This window comes from Bos indicus x Bos taurus, chromosome 14, assembly GCF_003369695.1.
Source record: "Bos indicus x Bos taurus breed Angus x Brahman F1 hybrid chromosome 14, Bos_hybrid_MaternalHap_v2.0, whole genome shotgun sequence".
In the NCBI taxonomy this organism is placed as follows: domain Eukaryota; kingdom Metazoa; phylum Chordata; class Mammalia; order Artiodactyla; family Bovidae; genus Bos; species Bos indicus x Bos taurus.
Genome location: NC_040089.1, coordinates 13807860 through 13827013, shown reverse-complemented (window position 1 = coordinate 13827013; position 19154 = coordinate 13807860). Strand labels below are relative to the sequence as shown.

General features: G+C 41.0%; 1 long non-coding RNA gene across 1 annotated transcript; it reads left to right on the top strand.

Annotated features, from left to right (window-relative positions):
* Window positions 1-1427: 1427 nt before the first annotated feature.
* Window positions 1428-18920, top strand: LOC113904108. The gene is made up of 3 exons (XR_003514412.1): window positions 1428-1508; window positions 4590-4742; window positions 18396-18920. It is a non-coding gene; the product is annotated as an uncharacterized LOC113904108 (long non-coding RNA).
* The last annotated feature ends 234 nt before the right edge of the window (window positions 18921-19154 follow it).

Here is a 19154-nt window from a genome sequence, read left to right as displayed (position 1 = left end):
CATTAAGCCCCTTTGCAGAGCCTGCCCTCCTGGGAAAGCATTTTTCTTAAATTCCAATGCTCTCTACTTTCTGGAACCTGGCTCTTGTCTCCTGCTGAAATGTGTTCCTCCCTGAAAACTCTCCTTGAATGCTATTCATCCTTGAAGGGTGTCTAACTCCAGTGCATGTGCCCAACCACTAGTGATGCCCAGCCACTAGTGATGCCCAACCGCTAGTGATGCCCAACCGCCCGCCCGTGATCCTTAAGGGTGTCTAAGGTCAGCGCATTGGCCAAACTGCAAGTGACGTTTGAGGCTGTGTGTAACGTCAGCGCATGCGCCCAACCCCGCCCCCCCACCCCCCCCACCGCCGTCATTCCCCAGGGCCAAGACTCCTGAAGGGTGTCTAACGGCAGCGCATGCACCCAACAGCCAGTGATGCCCAACGGCCAGGAATCCTGAAGGCTGTCTAACGTCAGCGCATGCGCCCAACCGCAAGTGCTGTCTGAGGAGGTATCTAACGTCAGCGCATGTGTCCCGCAGCAAGTGATGTTTGAAGGGTGTCTAACGTTACTCATTGGAAAAGACTGATGCTGGGAGGGATTGGGGGCAGTAGGAGAAGGGGACGACAGAGGATGAGATGGCTGGAATGCAGACGACAGAGGGTGAGGTGGCTGGATGGCATCACCAACTCGGTGGATGTGAGTTTGAGTGAACTCCGGGTGTTGGTGATGGACAGGGAGGCCTGGCGTGCTGCAATTCATGGGGTCGCAAAGAGTCGACACGACTGAGCGACTGATCTGAACTGAACTGAACTAACGTTAGTTAGCACATGCACCCAGGCACAAGTGGAATCTGATGTTTGAAAGTGTGGAAGAATTATCTGTCTCAGACATGCATGCACCCCGTTGTTCGTGGTTTTGGATTGTATGTGCTCTCATCTTGTCTCTTCACTAAACTGTGAGTTTCCTGAGAGCAGGGTATCGATCAGAGTCTTTCCTGTCGGTCCCTCCCTCCCTCCTTGTGAATGTCTAAAGTGAAAGTGAAGTCACTGAGTCGTGTCTGACTCTTTGTGATCACATGGTCTGTAGCCTGCCAAACTCCTCCACCCATGGGGTTTTCCAGGCAAGAATACTGGAGTGGGTCACCATTTTCTTCTCCAGGGCAGCTTCCCGACCCAGGGATTGAACCCTGGTCTCCTGCACCACAGGCAGACTCTTTACTGTCTGAGCCACCAGGGAATGTCTAGTGCAGTAACAAATCCACACTAGATAATCAGTGTTAACAGATCTATGGAGCCGGTAACAGACAAAAGTCATCAGGTTAGCTCCCAGAGCAAACTGTTCAATATCATGTTCTAGTGCCTGAAGAATTTAGCGTTACTGACTGGAGAGGGAGAGGACGGGGAGGAATATATTTTAGCTATTAATTCTTGGCTTGGTGTTTTTAGTCTTTTGAAGGATGAAAAGGAAGAAAAAAAGTAAAAGCTCTGTTGACAGTTAAAAGCAGACATCTGTTCTCTTTACCAAGTAAGTGCTCAGTCTTTTCAGGAGAAACTTAATTCATCTTTACATTTTTTAAAATATCCCTATAATTGTTTTTCCTTTTTTATTCTTTTTTTTTATTTGTTTGGTTCTTTTATTTATTTATTTGTTTTTTACTTTACAATATTGTATTAGTTTTGCCATACATCAACATGCATCTGCCACGGGTGTACATGTGTTCCCCATCCTAAACCCCCCTCCCACCTCCCTCCCCAATCCATCCCTCTGGGTCATCCCAGTGCACCAGCCCCAAGCCTCCTGCATCCTGCATCTAACCTGGACTGGCAATTCGTTTCTTATATGATATTATACATGTTTCAATGCCATTCTCCCAAATCATCCCCCATTCCTCTCCCACAGAGTCCAAAACACTGTTCTATACATCCTTTATAAATTTTCCATTTTCATAAGAAAATTCAGTTTCAGAGAGGCTCTTGAGTTTGCCCGAGTAAGTGGCAGAGGTGTCTAGACCCTAAGGTTTAGCTTCTGCTTGTCTTCCACTCTGCCTCCTCCTGGAGCCTGAGAGCACTTGTGAAAACAAGGCAGCCAGGGGGATGGTCAGCAGCTTCAGGAGATGCTTGAGCTCAGGTCGTGTTGCTTAGAGTTTGAAAAATACAAAAGTTAATAGTGCAACTTCTGTTCAAAGTTAGCAGATTTAACTCTTCTCCATTTGTTTCTCTTTAAAGAGAATGAGAGAGAAAGAGCTCAGGAGTCACCTTCTTGTCTTTAATTTTTCACCCTTTAACCACCCATTGGGCTTCCCAGGTGGCCAGGAGCCTGGTGAGCTATGGTCCATGGGGTCACAAAGAGTCAGACACAGCTGAAGCAACTTAGCACAGCACACAACCAGCTATTAACCCATCTTTAGAAAAATGAGTGATAAAAAACCAATGTCTCCACAGTGTAGTAAAATAAGCTATGTAGGGTTTTTTTTTTGTTTTGTTTTTTAATGAAAATAGCAGGGAATCATGCTATAATCTAAGATTGTCTTTTTAGCATGAGTTTGTTTGGCCTGAGCAACCACACCAGTGCTCTGAAGAGACTTGTCCTGATTTCTGGAGTATTGATTAATACTCATGAGGACACGAGCCTGATCTGGGAGTCAGGCCCCGGGTCTGACTCTGCCACTGTTCTGGTGGGCAAGATTGAGTCAGAAATATCATCTCTTCAGTTCTCAGTTTTTTCATTAATCAGAGGGATTCAGTGGATTAGAACAGAGATTGTCAGCCTCAGCAGGGTTGATACCTTGAGAAATTCTTTGTTATGGAGGCTGTCCTGTGCATCCTAGGCTTTCCCAGCATCCCTGACCTCTACCGGGCAGACCGCAGTGCCTCTCTTCTCCACCCCCTCCTCACGAGGTGTGATGACAAAACCTTCTCTAGACACTGTCCGGTGTTCCTTGGGGGACAAAAACATCTTCATCTGCACCACGGGCTAGAAGCAGACTTTATGTCCACTGGGTATTTATTGAGAATACCTGACAGGAGAGGCTCTGAGCTATGTGCTGGGGCTATGACAGCAAAGAGAGTAAATGCGCTTCTGTCTTCATGGAGCTTCAGTCTGGTGGGGAAGGGAAGTCTCCAGGCTGTGAGGAGACACTGGAACGGATGTTATGCTCAGGTCCTGGCAGGAGTCAGGGGTCCTCTGGACCTATTACTCTGAAGACATGTAAACCTTGGAAGGACCCAATCACTTCTCAGTACAACGTGTTATCTTGACCTGTTGGCCCCTCAGATAAGTGGGGAAAATGAGCACTTCCACTTGGGGATAGCTTCTGCAGCACAGGCTCATAAGGAGGTGGAGAAATGAAGAGTTGAGTATAAAATGGGCCCCAGAGCAGAATAAAATATTCTTCGTGCTTACATACCATATACCTCTGGGGTAACGATTCGGGCCCGTTTATTTTCCTGTTGGTTACCATATGCATGGATAGAATGCCGCAGGGTGAGCCAGACATGGTGCCTGGAGTTACCTTTCTTAGCACTTGATTTTCTTTTGCAGTTCCACTTTCTATTTGAATAAAATCAGAATAAGCACAGCACATGCAGTGCTATTAGCACTCAATATTTCACATTTCTCTGAGGTGTTTCTATTTTCATGGGATTATGAGGACATTCTAAACCCAGTTTGAGAGGGGTCCAAAAAGGAAGAAAGTGGTTCCTGCTTTAAAGGAATGCACTGATAGGTGTAAAGTTGTAGGCACTATACCTGAGAGGGTCCAGGTCACAGGGGTGGACTGTTTGGGTCCATAGTGCTCTCCCAGCTACTTTTTAGCTGTGCAACTTCAAGAAAGTCACTTGATCTCCCTGTACTTTTTTTTTCCACTGGTAAAATCATAATCCTGATAGTATTTACCTCACCAGCTTCTTGTGAGGATTAAAGGAGTTTGAACAGAAACTGGCACATGGAAATCACTTATTAAGTTTTGAAATAGTATCTGGGAATCACTGGGTCACTTGGATAAGGTCCTAGCTTATCCAAGTCATGAGCATAATTGTGCCAAGCACTATGTTTAATGGACCTGGTGTTCTTGCCTGGGAAATCCCATGGACAGAGGAGCCTGGTGGACTACATAGTCCATGTGGTCACAAAAGAGTCAGACACAGCAACTAAACAACAGCAGGATTTCACCTGCAAATCTTTTTATTTATACAAGTGATGATCACATGCTACTTGCTCACCCTTGCGAGTAGATCTCCTCCCCTGCTCTTCAAAATCTCAACTTTATAGAGAAGTTTTAACAATTCAAAGGGTCTCAACATCACCCCAATCTCTCAAAACTACCTCCTTGAAAATGGCTCCCTTCCACAGGGAAGGACCTGTGGGCATACATTTTAAAGCTAGAGGAGGGTGAGGAGCCTCATTGTCTGGACCAGCTCCAGGGTCAACCTGTGGTCACACCCTCTGGATGTTCAGGAGATATTGATGGTCTGTGTGGAAACTATAGCGTTTCCTCTGGGGTTTCGCTGTGTCCTTTGACCAGGCCGTGGGCTGTTGCCTCGGTGACTTGGATTGAGACAACAGCCCCTGTCACAAATCGCTCTTTACTGTCTGATTTTCCACTAGGACCCTCAGAGACCTGTCAGAGTGGACAAAGGCCTCTGGAGCCCTTCCCAAGAACCTTCTCGCTTGGAAGATTAGCAGTTTCTTCGCTCTCAACTTGGCTAAACACCTTGAAATAGTTCCAGCAAGATGTATCTCCCTCAGATCCCAGGGCAGGTAAGCGCTTTGCGTGTCCAGCGCTTCTGCTCGTAGCCATGTGGTCCTGACCATCTGGCACTTACTTTGTATATTACTTATATATGTGTGCAATTTTAAGTGTGTATGTGTGCTGTGCTTAGTTGCTCAGTCATGTCTGACTCTCTGCGACCCCTTGTACTGTAGACTGCCAGGCTCATCTGTTCATGGGGATTCTCCAGGCCAGAATACTGGAGTGGGTTGCCATGCCTTCCTCCAGGGGGATCTCCCCTACCCAGGGATTGAACTCAGGTCTCCCACATTGCAGGTGGATTCTTCACCATCTGAGCTCCAGGGAGTGAGTATATGTGTATGTGCGTATCTATGTTTATATGTCTGTGGTTAAAAAAGTGTTGTTTCTAGAATTTACCATGACTACTGCTGTGTGCGTATCCCCAGAAGTCATAGGTTGAAATCTTAACTGCATATTAAATATATTTATAAAATGCATGTATTATAGCGAAGGGCAGGAAATCTGGTGTGCTACAGTCCATGGGGTCACAATGAGTCCAACAGGACTTAGTGACTGGCCAACAACAATGCATATGTATGTGTGAGTGTGTGTGTCTTTGCATGTATATGTTTATATATCTGTGGTTAAAACCCACTCTAGCATTCTTGCCTGGAGAAGTCCATGGACAGAGGACCCTGGCAGGCTATAGTCCATGGGGTCTCAGAGAGTGGGACACGACTGAGAGACTAACATTTTACTTTTCATTGTTTAATTTTAGATGAAAATGGAGAGTTTCTATCTTTGGCATATGACTAATGACTATCTTTATGCTTCTAAGGAGTGATTAATTTTTCAGTTCACAGAAAAATAAGCGTGGGGGAGAGGAAGATTCATGGAGGAGAGATATAAGAATGAAACGAGAGATGGAGTTTAAAAGTGTGCCTGTGTGTTAATATATTTGAGTTTGATAATAAGGATAGTGAAGAATAGAAAGAGAAAAGCTGTGAGTGCTTGAGTGCCCTTAATGGGAAGAATAGAGGTCTGAGGCAAAAATAGGACTCATGCTACTCTCTGATGACCATGCAGTGGCACTGTTGACATGAGCCAGCTTCGTGCTGTCACTTCCGAATTATGGTGTGTGCATTCTAGGGAAGTGCAAGACTGTCCCTTAAGATGCCTGAAGAAAATATTTTGTTGTTGTTGTTTAGTCGCTAAGTTGTGTCTGACTCTTTGGCAACCCCATGGAATGTAGCCTGCCGAGCTCCTCTGTCCATGGGATTTCCCAGTGCTATTTCCTTCTCCTGGGGATCTTGCCTGCCCAGGGGTCGAACTAGCATCTCTTGCATCAGCAGGTGGATACTGTACACTGAGTCACCAGATATTAGAACTCCAAACTCTATTAAGATTTTATCTTGAGAAAAGAGAAATACACTAAACTTTGCTAGTAGTGAATATGTGATTGATACTGCTTCCATCACTCATCACTCAAGTAGAGCATTCTGCATCACATGGTCTGCAAGAGGAATGGGAGCTCTGTAACTTAGAGTTGGTGGCACCTCCCTCATTCTGAACTTCCAGTGACGTATTGTAGTTTGCATGTTCTTGGTGAAATGGATTTATACACTATTACTGAGTATGATAAATTAACACTCTTAAAATGTATAAGTGACTTAAAATATTTTCTGGAAAGAAACTGCTGGTCAAGATGGTCCTAATAATTCAAGTCAATAATAAGAACAACGGAAAAATGGAAAAATAGCATGCTCCATCCTGGTTTGAACTTTTTCTCAGATATATCATGAGCTAAAAACAATGGCTATTGGTGATATGTTATCTAGCAGCATTTTTTTTTGAGAAAATATACATACTTAATCAATCTTTTTGAAATGAAAGTGATATTTTTGGTAATAAATGAGGAAATAATGGCCTTTGAAGAAAACTCATGGTTTGGAGAAAGAATTTTGAAAGTGCATGTTTAAAGATATTTTCATCACTATGTGATTTTTGTTCCTGAGATTAAGACTGATGTATTTTACCTGTACAACTCTTATATGTCAATATTAAAAATACTTTGAAAGTGAATTTTCTAATTTGTTAAAAAACGGTCCAAATGAAGCCTTTAGGTAGGTTTTAAGATCATCTGTAAAAATATAACTATTACATACCTTCCTTTAATTTGTTAAGGAAAGAGATTAACATTATAGAAGATGGAAATTTATTGATCAAACATAAGACTTGTATATGAATATGCTTTTCCATAAGCACCTGTATTACTTTGTGAAGTATATTTTTCAACTAGGCAACCACTACAATGAAAAACCAAAGTAAGTTTAGAACCAGGCCATCAAATCACTGTGTCACAAAATGTCATATCCAGGCTTTAAAAAGCAGTGGCACATGTTCAGTCATACTTCGTTGCTAAAATCAGGGTTCCCTGGCAGCTCAGCTGGTAAAGAATCTGCCTGCAATGCAGGAGACCCCAGTTCAGTTCCTTGGTCAGGAACATCCCCTGGAGAAGGGATAGGCTACCCACTCCAGTAGCTTCCCTGGTGGCTCAGACTGTAAAGAATCTGCCTGCAGTGTGGGAGACCTGGGTTCGATTCTTGGGTTGGGAAGATCCCCCAGAGAAAGGCATGGCAGCCCACTGCAGTATTACTTAGAACCAGGCTATCAAATAGCTATATGACAAAATGTTATATCCAGACATAAAAAGCAGTGGTACTTGTTCAATCATACTTCCTTGCTAAAATTAGTGATATTAGTAATACTTTAGGGTAAGGCAGAAAAGTGTATATAATTAATCAGTACACTAAAATAAAATTTAACTCATTTATTATTTACAGTTTATTTTTGTATATTTTCTTATGCACAATCATATTATTTTATGCATTTTATTGTTTATGCATTTTATTTATGTACCAGGTACTGTTACAAATGCTCTACTTCTATTAGTTACTTTAACTCTCACAACACCTCATATAAATACTATTGTCCCTATTTAAAAATGAGGAAGCTGAAGCACAGATAGGATAAGAAGCTGCCAGGAGCAATTAGCTAATATGTGGCAGACTGAAGATATATTAGTATAATAATGCACGTATGTAACTTATACATAAACTATTACAGTTTAAAATCAACAAACAGACTGATAGACATACAGGATTGCAATTTAGAGACTATTTGTCTAATGCTAATAGGCATAGTGATGACTGAACGGTGTGCTCACAGGCAATTCAATCCAACATTCAGTATAGTATATTAGCATGTATAAAACACATGGGTGGTCTTATTTAATTCCCATAATAAGCTTCCAGAGGTAGTTGTGTTGAACTCAAGAGCACAAGCATATAAAATAATGTTTAATGGAGTCTGATGGACCTGGGTATGAAGTTGAGCATTGCCACTTCACCATATCTGTGACTGAAGGTCTTTCCTATCTTCTGTGGATTTCATTTTGTTAATTTCCAAAGTAGGCAAGCCAATATATATCCTTGTGGGTTACTGTAGGACTAAATGACACATTATAATTTAACATAGGGTCGTGGTCAAGAATGTAGATTGAGGAACTAGACTGCCAGGTTTGAATTCTAGCTCTGCCCATTATTACTGGCAACTTTTTCTGGTAAGTGGTATGTTTTCTCTCGACCTTAATTTCCTCACCTGGAAAAGTGGGCTAATAATCCTGCCTACCTTACAGAAATATATGTGGACTCATTCATGCCATGTGTTTAGGATCTAGCACATAAGAAAAACTCAACAAATGATGGCTATTATTAGTAAATAGAAAGTGCTTAAAACAGTGGGCATTCAATAAATAACAACTGTTTGTTGTGGTTATATGCACTGAGCACATTCAGTTAGGTTCAGTCCAGTCACTCAGTCGTGTCCAACACTTTGCGACCGCATGAACTGCGGCACGCCAGGCCTCCCTGTCCATCACCAACTCCCAGAGCCTCCCCAAACTCATGAGTCGGTGATGCCATCCAACTGTCTCACCTCTGTCATCCCCTTCTCCCTCATGCCCTCAATCTTTCCCAGCATCAGGGTCTTTTCAAATGAGTCAGCTCTTTGCATCAGGAGGCCAAAGTATTGGAGTTTCAGCTTCAGCATCAGTCCTTCCAATGAACACCCAGGACTGATCTCCTTTAGGATGGACTGGTTAGATCTTCTTCAGTCCAAGGGTCTCTAAAGAGTCTTATCCAACAGCACAGTTCAAATGCATCAATTCTTTAGCGCTCAGCTTTCTTTAAGTCCAACTCTCACATCCATACATGACCACTGGAAAAGCCATAGCCTTGACTAGACAGACCTTTGTTGGCAAAGTGATGTCTCTGCTTTTTAATATGCTGTCTAAGTTGGTCATAACTTTCCAAGGAGTAAGCATCTTTTAATTTCATGGCTGCAATCACCATCTGCAGTGATTTTGGAGCCCCCCAAAATAAAGTCAGCCACTGTTTCCATGGTTTCCCCATCTTTTTGCCATGAAGTGATGGGACTGAATGCCATGATCTTAGTTTTCTAAATGTTAAACTTTTATTTTTTTTTTTAATTTTATTTTATTTTTAAACTTTACAATATTGTACTGCTTCTGCCATATATCGAAATGAATCCGCCACAGGCATACACGTGTTCCCCATCCTGAACCCTCCTCCCTCCTCCCTCCCCAAACCATCCCTCTGGGTCGTCCCAGTGCACCAGCCCCAAGCATCCAGTATCGTGCATCGAACCTGGACTGCCGACTTGTTTCATATATGATATTATACGTATTTCAATGCCATTCTCCCAAATCATCTCACCCTCTCCCTCTCCCACAGAGTCCAAAAGACTGTTCTATATGTCAGTATCTCTTTTGCTGTCTCGTACACAGGGTTATTGTTACCATCTTTCTAAATTCCATATATGCGTTAGTATACTGTATTGGTGTTTTTCTTTCTCGCTGGCTTCACTCTGTATAAAAGGCTCCAGTTTCATCCACCTCATTAGAACTGATTCAAATGTATTCTTTTTAATGGCTGAGTAATACTCCATTGTGTATATGTACCACTGCTTTCTTATCCATTCATCTGCTGATGGACATCTAGGTTGCTTCCGTGTCCTGGCTATTATAAACAGTGCTGCGATGAACATTGGGGTACACGTGTCTCTTTCAATTCTGGTTTCCTCAGTGTGTATGCCCAGCAGTGGGATTGCTGGATCATAAGGCAGTTCTATTTCCAGTTTTTTAAGGAATCTCCACACTGGTCTCCATAGTGGCTGTACTAGTTTGCATTCCCACCAACAGTGTAAGAGGGTTCCCTTTTCTCCACACCCTCTCCAGCATTTATTGCTTGTAGACTTTTGGATGGCAGCCGTTCTGACTGGCGTGAAATGGTACCTGATAGTGGTTTTGATTTGCATTTCTCTGATAATGAGTGATGTTGAGCATCTTTTCATGTGTTTGTTAGCCATCTGTATGTCTTCTTTGGAGAAATGTCTATTTAGTTCTTTGGCCCATTTTTTGATTGGGTCATTTATTTTTCTGGAGTTGAGCTGTAGGAGTTGCTTGTATATTTTTGAGATTAGTTGTTTGTCCGTTGCTTCATTTGCTATTATTTTCTCCCATTCTGAAGGCTGTCTTTTCACTTTGCTTATAGTTTCCTTTGTTGTGCAGAAGCTTTTAAGGTTAATTAGGTCCCATTTGTTTATTTTTGCTTTTATTTCCAATATTGTGGGAGGTGGGTCATAGAGGATCCTGCTGTGATGTATGTCGGAGAGTGTTTTGCCTATGTTCTCCTCTAGGAGTTTTATAGTTTCTGGTCGTACGTTTAGATCTTTAATCCATTTTGAGTTTATTTTTGTGTATGGTGTTAGAAAGTGTTCTAGTTTCATTCTTTTACAAGTGGTTGACCAGTTTTCCCAGCACCACTTGTTAACGAGATTGTCTTTAATCCATTGTATATTCTGGCCTCCTTTGTCAAAGATAAGGTGTGCATATGTGCGTGGATTTATCTCTGGGCTTTCTATTTTGTTCCATTGATCTATATTTCTGTCTTTGTGCCAGTACCATACTGTCTTGATGACTGGCTTTGTAGTAGAGCCTGAAGTCAGGCAGGTTGATTCCTCCAGTTCCATTCTTCTTTCTCAAGATCGCTTTGGCTATTCGAGGTTTTTTGTATTTCCATACAAATTGTGAAATTATTTGTTCTAGCTCTGTGAAGAATACCGTTGGTAGCTTGATAGGGATTGCATTGAATCTATAAATTGCTTTGGGTAGTATACTCATTTTCACTATATCGATTCTTCCAATCCATGAACATGGTGTATTTCTCCATCTATTAGCGTCCTCTTTGATTTCTTTCACCAGTGTTTTATAGTTTTCTATATATAGGTCTTTAGTTTCTTTAGGTAGGTATATTCCTAAGTATTTTATTCTTTCAGTTGCAATGGTGAATGGAATTGTTTCCTTAATTTCTCTTTCAGTTTTCTCATTATTAGTGTATAGGAGTGCAAGGGATTTCTGTGTGTTGATTTTATATCCTGCAACTTTACTATAATCATTGATTAGTTCTAGTAATTTTCTGATGGAGTCTTTAGGGTTTTCTATGTAGAGTATCATGTCATCTGCAAACAGTGAGAGTTTTACTTCTTCTTTTCCAGTTTGGATTCCTTTTATTTCTTTTTCTGCTCTGATTGCTGTGGCCAAAACTTCCAAAACCATGTTGAATAGTAATGGTGAAAGTGGGCACCCTTGTCTTGTTCCTGACTTTAGAGGAAATGCTTTCAATTTTTCACCATTGAGGATAATGTTTGCAGTGGGTTTGTCATATATAGCTTTATTATGTTGAGGTATGTTCCTTCTGTTCCTGCTTTCTGGAGAGTTTTCTTTTTATCATAAATGGATGTTGAATTTTGTCAAAGGCTTTCTCTGCATCTATTGAGATAATCCTATGGTTTTTATTTTTCAATTTGTTAATGTGGTGTATAACATTGATTGATTTGCGGATATTGAAGAATCCTTGCATCCCTGGGATAAAGCCCACTTGGTCATGGTGTATGATCTTTTTAATGTGTTGTTGGATTCTGATTGCTAGAATTTTGTTAAGGATTTTTGCATCTATGTTCATCAGTGATATTGGCCTGTAGTTTTCTTTTTTTGTGGCATCTTTGTCAGGTTTTGGTATTAGGGTGATGGTGGCCTCATAGAATGAGTTTGGAAGTTTACCTTCCTCTGCAACTTTCTGGAAGAGTTTGAGTAGGATAGGTGTTAGCTCTTCTCTCAATTTTTGGTAGAATTGAGCTGTGAAGCCATCTGGACCTGGGCTTTTGTTTGCTGGAAGATTTTTGATTACAGTTTCAATTTCCGTGCTTGTGATGGGTCTGTTAAGATTTTCTATTTCTTCCTGGTCCAGTTTTGGAAAGTTGTACTTTTCTAAGAATTTGTCCATTTCTTCCATGTTGTCCATTTTATTGGCATATAATTGCTGATAGTAGTCTCTTACGATCCTTTGTACTTCTGTGTTGTCTGTTGTGATCTCTCCATTTTCATTTCTAATTTTATTGATTTGATTTTTGTCCCTTTGTTTCTTTTTTTTTTTTTCCCCTTTGTTTCTTGATGAGTCTGGCTAATGGTTTGTCAATTTTATTTATCCTTTCAAAGAACCAGCTCTTGGCTTTGTTGATTTTTGCTATGGTCTCTTTTGTTTCTTTTGCATTTATTTCTGCCCTAATTTTTAAGATTTCTTTCCTTCTGCTAACCCTGGGCTTCTTCATTTCGTCCTTTTCTAGCTGCTTTAGGTGTAGAGTTAGGTTATTTATTTGACTTTTTTCTTGTTTCTTGAGGTATGCCTGTATTGCTATGAACTTTCCCCTGAGGATTGCTTTTACAGTGTCCCACAGGTTTTGCATTGTTGTGTTTTCATTTTCATTCGTTTCTATGCAAATTTGATTTCTTTTTTGATTTCTTCTGTGATTTGTTGGTTATTCAGCAGCGTGTTGTTCAGCCTCCATATGTTGGAATTTTTAATAGTTTTTCTCCTGTTATTGGGATCTAATCTTACTGCATTGTGGTCAGAAAAGATGCTTGGAATGATTTCAGTTTTTTTTTGAATTTACCAAGGCTAGATTTATGACCCAGGATGTGTTCTATCCTGGAGAAGGTTCCATGTGTGCTTGAGAAAAAGGTGAAATTCATTGTTTTGGGATGAAATGTCCTATAGATATCAATTAGGTCTAATTGGTCTATTGTATTGTTTAAAGTTTGTGTTTCCTTGTTAATTTTCTGTTTAGTTGATCTATCCATAGGTATGAGTGGGGTATTAAAGTCTCCCACTGTTATTGTGTTATTGTTAATTTCTCCTTTCATACTTGTTAGCATTTGCCTTACATATTGTGGTGCTCCCGTGTTGGGTGCATATATATTTATAATTGTTATGTCTTCTTCTTGGATTGATCCTTTGATCGTTATGTAATGACCGTCTTTGTCTCTCTTCACAGCCTTTGTTTTAAAGTCTATTTTGTCTGATGTGAGTATTGCTACTCCTGCTTTCTTTTGGTCCCTGTTTGCATGGAAAATCTTTTTCCAGCCCTTGACTTTCAGTCTGTATGTGTCCCCTGTTTTGAGGTGGGTCTCTTGTAGACAGCATATGTAGGGGTCTTGTTTTTGTATCCATTCAGCCAGTCTTTGTCTTTGGGTTGGGGCATTCAACCCATTTATGTTTAAGGTAATTATTGATAAGTATGATCCCATTGCCATTTACTTTATTGTTTTGGGTTCGAATTTATACACCGTTTTTGTGTTTCCTGTCTAGAGAATATCCTTTAGTATTTGTTGGAGAGCTGGTTTGGTGGTGCTGAATTCTCTCAGCTTTTGCTTGTCTGAGAAGCTTTTGATTTCTCCTTCATATTTGAATGAGATCCTTGCTGGGTACAATAATCTGGGCTGTAGGTTATTTTCTTTCATCGCTTTAAGTATGTCTTGCCATTCCCTTCCTGGCTTGGAGAGTTTCTATTGAAAGATCAGCTGTTATCCTTCTGGGAATTCCCTTGTGTGTTATTTGTTGCTTTTCCCTTGCTGCTTTTAATATTTGTTCTTTGTGTTTGATCTTTGTTAATCTGATTAATATGTATCTTGGGGTATTTCGCCTTGGGTTTATCCTGTTTGGGACTCTCTGGGTTTCTTGGACTTGAGTGATTATTTCTTTCCCCATTTTAGGGAAGTTTTCAACTGTTATCTCCTCAAGTATTTTCTCATGGTCTTTCTTTTTGTCTTCTTCTTCTGTGACCCCCATGATTCGAATGTTGTAGCGTTTAATATTGTCCTGGAGGTCTCTGAGATTGTCCTCATTTCTTTTAATTCGTTTCTCTTTTTTCCTCTCTGATTCATTTATTTCTACCATTCTATCTTCTAATTCACAAATCCTATCTTCTGCCTCTGTTATTCTACTATTTGTTGCCTCCAGAGTGTTTTTGATTTCATTTATTGCATTATTCATTATATATTGACTCTCTTTTATTTCTTCTAGGTCCTTGTTAAACCTTTCTTGCATCTTCTCAATCCTTGTCTCCAGGCTATTAATCTGTGATTCCATTTTGATTTTAAGATTTTGGATCAATTTCACTATCATTATTCAGAATTCTTTATCAGGTAGATTCCCTATCTCTTCCTCTTTTGTTTGGTTTGGTGGGCATTTATCATGTTCCTTTACCTGCTAGGTATTCCTCTATCTCTTCATCTTGTTTAAATTGCTGAGTTTGGGGTGTCCTTTCTGTATTCTGGCAGTTTGTGGAGTTCTCTTTATTGTGGCGTTTCCTCACTGTGTGTGGGTTTGTACAGGTGGCTTGTCAAGGTTTCTTGGTTAGGGAAGCTTGTGTCGGTGTTCTGGTGGGTGGAGCTGTATTTCTTCTCTGTGGAGTGCGATGAAGTGTCCAGTAATGAGTTATGAGATGTCTATGGTTTTGGGGTGACTTTGGGCAGCCTGTATCTTGGAGCTCAGGGCTGTGTTCCTGTGTTGCTGGAGAATTTGCTTGGTGTATGTCTTGCCCTGGAACTTGTTGGCCCTTGTGTGGTGCTTGGTTTCAGTGTAGGTATGGAGGTGTTTGATGAGCTTCTGTCAATTAATGTTCCCTGGAGTCAGGAGTTCCCTGGAGTTAGGGGTTGGACTTAAGCCTCCTGCTTAAGTAAGTTATCGGTCTTATTTTTACAGTAGTTTCAAAACTTCTGCTTCTATACAGCACCACTGATAAAACATCTGTGTTAAAGATGAAAAGTTTCTCCACCATGAGGGCCACCCAGCGTTCACAGCGTTACATGGAGAAGAGAAGAGGGAGGAGGGAGTTAGAGGTGACCTGAATGAGATGAGGTGGAATCAATAGAGGAGAGAGCAGGCTAGCCAGTAATCACTTCCTTATGTGCACTCCACAACTGTACTGCTCAGGATGTTCACGGAATTATACAGAGAAGAGAAGAAGGAGGAAGGCGACAGAGGTGGTCAGGAGGATAAAAGGGGGAATGAAAAGGAGGGAGACAGATCCATCCAGTAATCAGTTCCCTAAGTGTTCTCCACTGTCTGGAACACACAGAAATTCACAGAGTTGCATAGAGTAGAGAGGGGTTAGGGAGGAGACACAGGTGACCTGGTGGACAAAAAGAAGAGTCCAAAGAGGGAGAGAGCAGTCAAGCCAGTAATCTCGCTCCCTACTGAAAAATGGGTACTGAAGATTGGGTTCTTAAAGGTGCAATATTGGTAACAAATATATAAAAGCAAAAATTAAAAATCTAGAGTAGAGTTTGGAATTTCAAAAATACAATGTTAAAGAAAAGAAGAAGGAAAAGAGAGAAAAAACAGAAAACAAACCAAGTCACAAAAATTATAAAGAAAATATAGGTACACAATTGATAACAAATACCACAGAGCAAAAGTTAAAAATCTAGAGTAGAGTCTGGAATTTCAAAAATACAATGTTAAAGAAAAGAAGAAAAAAAAACAAGGTCACAAAAATGATAAAAAATATATATATGAAGTTTGCTTTAAAAAAATAAGAGTCTTTTTTTTGTTGTTGTTGCAAAGTAATAGTAGGTTATAAAAGTGAAAATTAAAGAAATAATAGAGGACTTAAATTTTTTTTAAAAATTAATAAAAAAATAAAGAATGATCATAAAAATAGTAAAAATATATCTAGAACTTTCTCTGGTTTTGTTTTGGGTACTGTGCCATGATCTTCATTTTCTGAATGTTGAGCTTTAAGCCAACTTTTCACTCTCCTCTTTCACTTTCATCAAGAGGCTTTTTAGTTCTTCACTTCTGCCATAAGGGTGGTGTCATCTGCATATCTGAGGTTATTGATATTTCTCCTGGCAATCTTGATTACAGCTTGTGCTTTTTCCAGCCCAGTGTTTCTCATGATGTACACTGCATATAAGTTAAATAAGCAGGGTGACAATATACAGACTTGACGTACTCGTTTTCCTATTTGGAACCAATCTGTTGTTCCATGTCCAGTTCTAACTGTTGCTTCCTGACCTGCATACAGGTTTCTCAAGCGGCAGGTCAGGGGGTCTGGTATTTCCCATCCCTTTCAGAATTTTCCACAGTTGATTGTGATCCACACAGTCAAAAGCTTTGGCATGGTCAATAAAGCAGAAACAGATGTTTTTCTGGAACTCTCTTGCTTTTTCGATGATCCAGCGGATGTTGGCAATTTGATCTCTGTTTCCTCTGCCTTTAGTGGCTGTAGATAATTTGTAAACAAATAAACATGGTTGTGTTCCAATAAAACTTTATATGTAAGAACAGTTGGTGAGTCAGATTTGACCCATGAATCATACTTGCTGTTCCTTGGCCTATTTCCAGTGGTAGACTTTGTGCTTTTAGATCAATTTATACTTGAATCATCGTTGATACCTTGGAATAAGACTGGTAAACATTTAGAACAGTATTCGTCAAAATGGCAGTTCACTGAAGACTTGAGAACTGTGTTAAGAGTGTAGATTCCTGAGTCCTGCTCCTAAAGATTCGAATACAGAATGTCTGGGAAAGAGCCTCAGCTTCTGTACTTCTGGCCCCTGGCTCTATATACATACAACAGAGTTTGAAAACCGTTAAGTGTATGGCTTCAATAGATAACTTTGCAAAGACATAATGTGAAAGAAATCTCTGTGTAATTTGTTTCACCCACAATCCTAACTCCACGCCAGAACCTCTGGTTTAATGAACAGACTATCCATTCCATCTCCAAACCTCGTGTCATTGTACCTTTTCCTATTTTATTTAGAGGCAGACACATTTAAGTGAAAATAATCACCATCAAAATACTATGTGCCATAAGCTGATGTCAGGATATTTATTCAGCAGAATGCAATTACCAGTAAAATTTTATGTTCCAAATGGCATGACTATAATCCAGTGTAGGCTTTTTAACCCCTGGTGATTTTTGTTTCATTTGATTTGTGATGAGTGGCAACCAGGCATGGTTGCTGGGGGCTGGCAAAGCAAGAATAAAGGGGAAATAGCCCCATGGCCCCTACAGGCAGCTTTCAACTGCAGTATGCCACTAAATCTCCATCACCACCGGGTGGCTCTACATGATTCCGTTGTTAATTGAATTTTTCCCCAAGTAGAATGAGGGCTTGTTTTGCATCAACACAGTTCCATTGCCTGATGATTGTTGTTGGTAATGTCAACTGAACTTAAGATATTTCAGCATCCACATGCACAGGCATCATTGCTGTGATTTGGAGTAAGAGTGGGGAAGTGCACAGGAGGACAGCACACAGGAGACGTGGTACTGTGCTCACTACGCTGTGTGGACGAGATGGTTGGGAAGGTCTCTGCACAGACACGATGGTATCCCCTTCCCGGTGCGTCGCATCCAGAGGTGCATGAGGTTGTTGTTTAGTTGCTCAGTTGTGTCCAACTCCTTTGCAACCCCATGGACTGTAGCCCGCCAGGCTCCTCTGTCCATGGGATTTTGTAGGCAAGAACACTGGAGTGTGTTGCCATTTCCTTCTCCAGGGGACCTTCCTGACCCAGGGATTGAACACTCAGACCCATGTCTCCTGCATTGGCAGGAAGATTCTTTATGGCTGAGCTACCAGGGAAGCTCCACAAAGGTATACGAGGTTGACACATTTTATTACTAGTGAGGTAGACTTTGACCATGTGTTTAAGGTGGTGTCTGTGAGGTTTCTCTAATGTAGATTTAAAGTTCAACTTTGTAATTAATAAGCATCTTGTAGGGAGATACTCCCAAGGCTTTGTGAATTAGTGAGTTGGATTTCAGGAAATATCCAAAATGAGCACATTTAACTCTGTGCATATGAATGATGTTTATCAGAGAAATTGATGGCTGAAAGTGGTTATCCTGTGAAGGAATTGAAATCCCTCATTTGAGATAGAAGGGTTCACCTAAAAGCCAGCTGAGAATGTCATCTCAGATGTGGGATGACCAGCAGCCCAGCCCATCTCCTCACATCAGATTGCTTTATTCCTTCCTGACTGCCATTAGGATGTACCATGTATCCAGAGTTCGTTGCTCTCTGATTACCTTTGTTTTATAGTAGAGGAAGAATCCATTCAAGTCTTCCTCTCCTTCCCATCCAATTAACATAATTATTGTTTGGTCTGTCAGTGTCTCTCTTTCTCCCCCTCTGCAGTGAGAGATCTGTTTTCACTAACTTGGCACATGGGTTTTTTTTTCTGATGCAGAACTGAGAGACAGTAATGAAGAAATGAGAAGAAAGGGGAAGGATCCTTGTATACTGGGCCAGTTCCTAGGATCCCAGAATCCTTGCTACAGAATCCAGGTGAAGAGAAGAAAAAAAAAAAAAAAGTCAGTGACTCTGTTGATATAGAAAACAAAGAGCTAAGAGCTGAGAAGAAAAACAGAAAGAGCCTGATTGTCTTAGAATCTTGTAGACCATTTTGTGACTGCGCCAGGAGGTGGCTCGCGGGCGAGCGGCCAGAATGCTCTGCGTGTGGAGGTGAAGAAATGCGCAGTCAGCAAGTGACATGTAAGCACACAAGAGCCCACAGAACGGTGCAGCTGATGCCTCTGAGAGGGTGTGCCCCCAGAGCGTGCGCCCCCAGAGCCAGGCCTCTGGGAAGAAGACCCTGTTCCAGTCACCCCTGTGTTCAGTGGCTCCTTGAACCAGGGAACCAGGGAACGCTGACAAATCTAATATTTTTGATAGTCAGCCAGTCCCTGTAGTCAAACCCACACAGTAAAAAAAATTAAGATAAAAGAGGGACTTCCCTGGTGGTCCAGTAGTTAAGACTTCACCTTCCAGCACAGGGGGTTGCAGGTTCAACCTGGTTGGGGAACAAAGATTCCACAAGCTTCCAGGTCGAAAAACCAGAATATAAAACAGAAGCAATATTGTAACGAGTTTAATAGACTTTAAAAATGATCCACATCAGAAAATTTTTAAACATCTCACACATCAGGGCCCTTCCCCATGGGAGAAG